Consider the following 8,254-nt stretch of genomic DNA (forward strand, 5'->3'; position numbering starts at 1 on the left):
TGACGGGGAAACGTATACAACAGATGGCGTCACAAATACGTTCTTACGTGTTGAGATTTGATATATATTACATGTAGTTTAACTATTCCTAACCTACAAATATGAGAATACGCGTTCGTAGTCTGCTTTTTAGTTTGTCGAACTTCATAAAGATTGAACACGAAAAAACGGACGCATGAAAAACGCTAACATTCAGGCATTGATATGAGTTTATATATGAAATAATTTTTTTTTTCAAAATTTCGCTGAATCAAACTAGGAATATATAGACTCATGAAGCGAAAGTAGAGGGTCGCCGAGGGAAGCAGAAAAAAAGCCAAATGTTTTGCAATCATGCGTCAAAAACCGAAAATAGCAGAATTTCGAGGCGAAGTACCGTAATGCTTTTGAAACCGGACACTTTTTCATTATATTCAATATCTTACCGAAACCATGACAGTTTTGACGTAGGACTACGTCTTTCATTTCTATAGTGGGGTGTAATTTCAAAGTCTCGAAAACGAAATTAGTTTTCGTTAGGCGTTAATAGCTCCTAATCAACTGAACAAAATGGTATGATAAACACTTCATTCGAAAAATAAAATGTCTACGCGTTATATGCTTGTTACTTTTTGATCTAAGAACTTGTTTCAATACCCCTAAAATTGCTTTCAAAACAGGCTATTGAAATCACACCAATCGGTATATAAGCGAGCGCCGCTCGGAAATCCGGAATGTGTTTTCCCAATACAGATTCCAAAACCAAGAAGTTGGGAAAATCGGCATTGCAGATACATTCAAGTCGGTAATACTTTTATACCCCCAAGCATTTGTACAGTCCGGAATTCGTTTTGCTATCACGGTCTACGCACGGTGTAACGCTTTGGCTCGATTATTCAAGACTGCATTGGAAGATATCGCTTCATGTTGTCAACTCACTGAACTTCTACGCATACCGTTTGATGATTAGGCGAAATGTTGATAACTATTTGCTGCGATAACCATAATGCATGAATTGACTTAAATTGGGATTTGTTTGAAATTGAATTCGTAAATAGTTTCATTCATTCACTAGTTTAATCAATCATTTATTCAATACACATAAAAGATAGCTCTGCGCAGCGGCGATATCGCACCCAATAAGGAACATCCGAGGTGCGATTATTGCTAATTGAAGAAATACAATTGTTTACTAAGCCAATGGCAGTCCTACGTCAACCTTGCGGTTATATCATAGGTATTACCCCCTCATAGTTTTTGCTTGTTGGATTGATATAACTGATAGTTATGATTGTATCAATTTGATGTAGTGTCAAGCATTGTACCTAAATGTTGACAAAAAAAATGTAAAAAATTAAAACGAATATTTACGGGCAAACATAATAAATATTTATTAGCGGCATTTGAAAGAGCATATTTGATTCTACATAATGTGTGATTTTCAAAACTATGTTATTTTTTTTGTATTTCAGTAAACTTAAATTAGAATCATGAGTTTTTGAATGAAAATTGTCAAGTCATGGAAAATGATGCTATCCAGTTGACGGTTGTGAAAGAACGCATACTTTCGATTCTGCATAAATTGATTGACAAGGACAATACCGTGCACGACGAGGACGTGGAGTTTGAGGCTCTGAACGACGATGACATAGTCAACATTATTTTTATCAAAACACATATTTCTGAAATGATGAAAATTCGATTTCAAGTGTCGAGGGTGTGAATGCGTCATCAGTTTTGGAACTACATCAGGTTGACGAAGATGAAGAATCCGAAAATTGGGTTTCAAATGAAACAGCCTTATGTGGAATCGAAAAAGTTATTACTTGGACTAAGGAAAACTGATTGCCATTGGAAAGACAATTCCTGCTGCGGAAATTACCAAAAAATATTTTTGAGATAACTGTTGATATTTTCTTTGTTGCATATTAGGCACATTAGAGTGCCAATGAATGTATGTGACCTTCAAATTTTCGAAAGAGACTTCCTGCAAAATGTTTTTTGTCGGCCTTTTTTCGTCAATTCAGTGCCAATCACCGACATCCACCTGTTCCTACCTATCATACTCAACAACTCATAAGCCGGGGCAACATTATTTTACTTCCCTTCCGAAGAAAAACGTAACAAGAGATTATTTGCCTCAGAAAATCCCAAAGGCGCCAGCTGGGATTGAACCCACGCCGGTCGGGTTGTGAGGCTGTTACGCTAACCACAGAAACAACTGGCGCCATCCCTGAAAAATCCTGATTCCCGCGAAAAAGTACTCTATGCAAAAGGTTTATAACTTATTTTGTATTCTTTGCAACAATCTGAACACTCCTACTCCAACTTTTTCTTTTCCTTACTACATCCATCATTATTCGAATGATCATATTATATATGATACACTGTTGATAACCGGATTTAAACATACTTAACGGACACTGCTCATCTTAGCTAAATCCATGTTTCATTAAATTATGATATTAAGTATGTTCAAATATTAAATCAATGTATTAATTTTAATTTGGAATTTCTAACGTATATAAATCTGCTGCGAATAATCGAAACTAGTTGTATGGAACAACCCCTATTCCAGCCCCCTCCTCTAACAAACAACGTTTAATACGTTAAATACGTTTTTGTTCAAATAATCATTTTTATAAAGTATATTAACAAATTATTCAAAATTTCTGATCAAAAAACTTTAAAAAATGTATAACTAAAATACTCCGGATAATCGAATTCCGGATAATCGAGTCCGACCTGTATTATTAAATATTATATTTATTACCAGCTGACCCGGCAAACTTCGTCCCGCCCAAAATTTGTTTTTTGTTCATTGACGTTTTCTTACTATAAGCAAGTTCATGGGTCCAATCGCAGAACTGTTCATTGATTGATCTTCTATTCGACCCCGTTGAGTTTACCTTTGACTATAAAATTACTAGTATTTCTAACAAAACTCATTATTATAATATCAGATTATTTTCAGACAGAATTCTCGTTCAAGATTTTTCAACCACTTGCAAATAACATGTTTCTCCGTTATATAGAATAAATGTTTCATACAGAAAATATGATAAAATAAAGACAGCCCTAAATCGGACAATTCCTTCCTCGTGTTCTGCTCTTATCAACACATCCGGCGATCCTTGTTTTTGGTATAGTTAGAAGAAGATATAGGAGTGCGTTTCAGCACATTAAAATCCATTTCCAGTTTTGAACAAAGATCAATTTCGCTAGCGCAAACATCAAATAGACTAACAGCACTTGTCACTATGTAATTGTAGAACATATGGGAATTAAATTTTTGAATTTTCCCTTCTTCTTTTATAGCTTTCCGAAAATTTTCAATTTTCCTGTTTGGTTGGAATATTTTTGGTTGAAATATGTGTAATATTTTTATGGGACCCCCTCTCCATTCCATAGGAGGGAGGGATGTCATACCATCATAGAAACATTTCTCATACCCAAAAACCCTCACATTCCAAATTGCGCTTGATTAGTTCTCGAGTTATGCAGAAGTTTGTGTTTCGTTTGTATGGCAGCCCCCCTTAGAGAGGGGGGAGGAGTGTATTCCCCATAGAAACGTTTTCGAGTTATGCATAAATTTGTGTTTTATTTGTATGACAGCCCACCTTTAGAGAGCGGGAGGAGTGTCTAACCACCATAGAAATATTTCTTGCATCCTAAAACCTCCACATGCCGAAATTGGTTTCGTTTGCTTGATTAATTCTTGATTAATTCAGAAATTTGTGTTTCATTTTTATTGCAGCCCCCTTTATAGAAGAGGGAGGAGTATCGAACCACCATAAAAACATTTATTAAACCTTAAAACCTCCACATGCCAAATTTGGTTTCATTTACTTGATTAAATCTCGAGTAATGCAGAAATTTGTGTTTCATTTTTATGGCAGTCCCACCTAAGAGAGGGGGAGGAGTATCTAACCACCATAGAATCATTTATTGCACCCTAAAACGTACACATGCTAAATTTGGTTCCATTTGCTTGATTAATTCTCTAGTAATGGAGAAATTTGAGTTTCATTCATATGGCAACACCCCCCCCCCCTTAGAGAGGGGGATGGAGAGTTTAACCACTATAGAAATATTTATTGCACCCTAAAACCTCCATATACCTAATTTGGTTTCATTTGCTTGAATAATTCTCGAGTAATGCAGAAATTTGTGTTTAATTTGTTTGGCAGCCCCCTCTAAGAGAGGGGGAGAGGAGTATCTAACCACCGTAAAAACATTTATTGCATCCTAAAACCTCCACATGCCAAATTTGGTTTCATTTGCTTGATTAATTCTCGATTTATGCAGAAATTTGTGTTTCATTTTTATGGCAGCCCCACCTAAGAGCGAGGGAAGAGTATCTAACCACCAAAGAATCATTAATTGCACAAAATTTGGTTCCATTTGCTTGATTAATTCTCGAGTAATACAGAAATTTGAGTATCATTAATATGGCAGCCCCCCTTAGAGAGGGGGGGGGGTGAGTCTAACCACCATAGAAGCATTTATTGCACCCTAAAACCTCAATATGCCTAATTTGGTTTCATTTGCTTGATTAATTTCCGAGTAATGTAGAAATTTGTGTTTAATTTGTATGGCAGCCCCCTTAGAGAGGGGGGAGGGATCTCAAACTATCACGAAAACCTTCCCCGGCCCCTACCCCTACATACCAATTTTCATGTTGATCGGTTCAGTAGTTTCCGAGTCCACAAGAATCAGACAGACAGACAGATAGAAATCCATTTTTATATATATAGATAATATTATAAATATATAAAGTTAGAGCAAAAAAAGCCGTTTTTTCATAGTCATCCTAATATAAAAAAAAAGTGGTAAATCGATTATATTAGTAAAAGATAGAAAAAATGGTTCTACAAAGTATAATAAAATAACATGATTTCACCTAAAATTTTGGTCACCCTATTTTTGGCAACATTGAAATGATCGCTCCATCATATGTAATAACTTTGTCAAAGACAGTTTTTGTCTAGAGAATAAATATTTTCCGCAAAATTGTTTTTAGCGCTTTCTATCTAAGTTGAATTAAGGTAGCCTTAACAATATCCTAATCCTACTCGAAGTTATTGATGTTTTTATTCAAAAACTCTTGATTTCAAAATTAGTTTACTCAAATACAAAAAATAACATAGTTTTGAAAATTTCACGTTATATAGAATCAAATATTCCCTTTCAAATGCCGCCAGTAAACATTTATTATGTTTGCTCTAGAAAGAATGACGAACCAATTGAGAGAGCGTATTTTTGCAGATGAAATATCAATAACTTGAGTAGAGTTGAGATATTGACAAGCTTGCATCGCAATTTCTTTTCTTGTAAGCTTTAGTGAGTAAGCCTTATTAAGACAGATTGCATGTAGAATTTAAAATATAAAAAAAACATGGATGGGTTATACTTATGATATAATCGCAAAGTTGACGTAGCACTGCCGTTGGCTTAGTAATCAATTGTATTTCTTCAATTAGCAATAATCCCACCTCGGATGTTCCTCATTGGTTACGATATCGCCGCTGCGTAGAACTATCTTTTGTGTGTATTGATTCAATTATTCATTAAACTAGTGAATGAATGAAAATATTAACGAATTCAATTGCAAACAAATCCCAATTTAAGTCAATTCATGAATTATGGTAGTAGTTACGACAGCAAACAGTTATCAACATTTTGCCTAATCATCAAATGGTATACGTAGAAGTTCAGTGAGCTGACTTTATGAAGAAATATCTTCATTTTTGAAAAAGACCTATTTACATTGATCGATTCAGGGGGGTCTTCGTAGCCACTTGGTTACGCGTTCGCTTACTAAGCGATCGATCGTGAGTTCAAACTCAGGGCTCTCAATTGACCATCTTTGTGTTGGTATAGAATAACTACGTCCACGCAACCATTATCAGCTATGGGGATCGATCCACGGTGGAACAAAGATCGATTCATCCATACAACTGCTCTGCTCTGCAAGAAACATCGGGCTGCTGTTCTATAAATAACCCAACAATGATCAATATCAACTGTCTCCGCTGTCCGGTCTGCTGAACAATGGAAGAACAGATAGAATACCCTTACTTATACCCTAAATGGCTACTACAGTGTAATTTACCATAAAGTAATGGAACATAAAACCTAACGCCTAAATGGCTACTTCTACTGCAATGTAGTTTACAATTTATAGAAACATAAACATATGTACATGTACACGATAAAAAAAACGGCTCTGTTACAGATAAAATGCTAATGAGCCTGATAAATAAATAAATGGGATGAAAAAAATATAGGAGGTTGTGTCCAAGATACGACCGCATTGTTGACGTAGAACTACGCTGTTATTTTATATAAGTCGCTTGTTTATACCTTCGGATTTTAGAAACAACTGCTTAGTAGAATAATCTATGAAATGATTTTTTCATTGTAGAATTAGTTGACGATAATTGATTGATGATTCATTCTTGCCTTCGCAAAACAATCGTATGTCGCAATTTATTTCATGTCAATGCAATGAAAATTTACCTGGAAGGCTATTCCGGTGGCCTTTTTCGAAATTGACATAGACTCGGCTACAGTCGATTATATACATGTTGCACCAGCACCATTATTCCATATCTCATAACTACATCAATATATCTTTGGCACCGCATGTAAACAACAACAATGACAACACTTGCAAGTATAAAATATCATGCTACATGTTATTTAGTATTGTCTCAAAGGAATCGCAGCTCTAGATATCGTTCGTACAAACTAAGCGTAAACCAAGCGCCAAACAAGCGTTCACCATAGCATGCATACAGAGCCACATATTGGTGGCTTGAAACTACTAGCAATATAAACATTTCTCATCATTTTGCGCTATTCTCAAAAGAAACGCTTCTGTTAATATTACTGGCCTCGAAAAGAGTTGCATTACTTTCTCATGCTCGAGAGAAGCGCATTCAAGATGCTTGGTATTCCCAAATAATTTTTTGGTGCACAACCTTAACGTCTGCTTCGCCATAACGTCAGTTTAATGCATAGATGCATTCTCAAAGGCACCAATGAAGCCTTTATGAAGACGGAAAATAAACAATGTTAACTGCTTGGAAAAAGACTGAATTATGCCACACAGCTTGTACTCTGCTGTAACACCCATCGATGCGAATTCGCTGATGAGTTTGTCAAAAGTTTGCCTCAGCGAGATCCACTGTTTATACTCGCGGCAAGTATTCCCCTTCATTCTTCTTCTTTTCCTTCGTTCACGGAGACTTTAAATCCTACGATTTCCCCTGCATTGCTCGTCGATAAGTTGCTCGTTATTGATAGCTCTGTTCGGCACTCAAATGGACAGAACAAATGTATGGGAATATAGAAACACTTAAAGTTTTCATGAATTTTAATCATTTACTAACCAGGGGATTCTATTGTATGGCATATTAAACAAATCTTACGGAATTTCCGATTCGTTTAGTATGTAAATCGCCAAAATCCGTTCGCGGCAAAAATAGTTATTAACGTTAACTTTATTTCATAAAAACGTGACCTGTTTTCTGATTTGAATGACGTAGTTCTACGTCAAAAATTGATCGATTCTCTTCATTGACTTTCTCTTTCGATAACCGCGGCCTTCAGACAGATTTGGCGCCGGTTTTGCCACATAGTTTGATAAACGAGATTTTCTCCTACACTCATGATCTTCGAACACATCAGGAAATGTTTTTATCAATGTGTCATTAACGAAAGAGAATGTCGCCGAAGAGAATGGATCAATGTAGATAAGTCCTTTTCTAAAGTTACGCGAGAAATACTTTTTCGGAAGACTAACGCCAATGATGTTTTAGTTTTGTGGTGATATTGAATATAATGAATGATTATGTGTTCGTAACCTGAGGCATTACGATATTTTTTTAAATGAAATCGCAGGGAAAATAAAAAAAGATATTCTACCAGTACGCTGGTTCGATATTGAATAATTTGAACGCCCAAATTTTACAATCAGCTTAACCCAACCAAAGTTTGTAGAATCAAACATTTTCTTCAAGATTGTAATACAAGAAGAGAAACCTCTTGCGCTCGCTAGACATCAATTGTCTGGCTTGTATCACTATTCATCCTTCGAAGCGATATTCTCAAGGCGCCACAAGCAGCAACCGCACAAATAGTGATATAAACAGTGTTTACTGTTATACATTTCCCGCAGATCAGAAAAGTCCATTAATCACATAAAGTGTGGTTTGATTAAATCGCTCTCAAATAATCACTAATGCATCTTCCAAATCAACCGAACAAC

At 35.7% G+C, this 8,254-nt stretch overlaps 2 pseudogenes; one reads left to right on the top strand and one right to left on the bottom strand.

Annotated features, from left to right (window-relative positions):
* Nucleotides 1-1,089: 1,089 nt before the first annotated feature.
* On the top strand, nt 1,090-1,166 carry LOC129772320 (U4 spliceosomal RNA; annotated as a pseudogene).
* Nucleotides 1,167-5,387: 4,221 nt separating this feature from the next.
* On the bottom strand, nt 5,388-5,519 carry LOC129772300 (U4 spliceosomal RNA; annotated as a pseudogene).
* Nucleotides 5,520-8,254: the final 2,735 nt, after the last annotated feature.

Source organism: Toxorhynchites rutilus, chromosome 2 (genome assembly GCF_029784135.1).
Source record: "Toxorhynchites rutilus septentrionalis strain SRP chromosome 2, ASM2978413v1, whole genome shotgun sequence".
In the NCBI taxonomy this organism is placed as follows: Eukaryota; Metazoa; Arthropoda; class Insecta; order Diptera; family Culicidae; genus Toxorhynchites; species Toxorhynchites rutilus.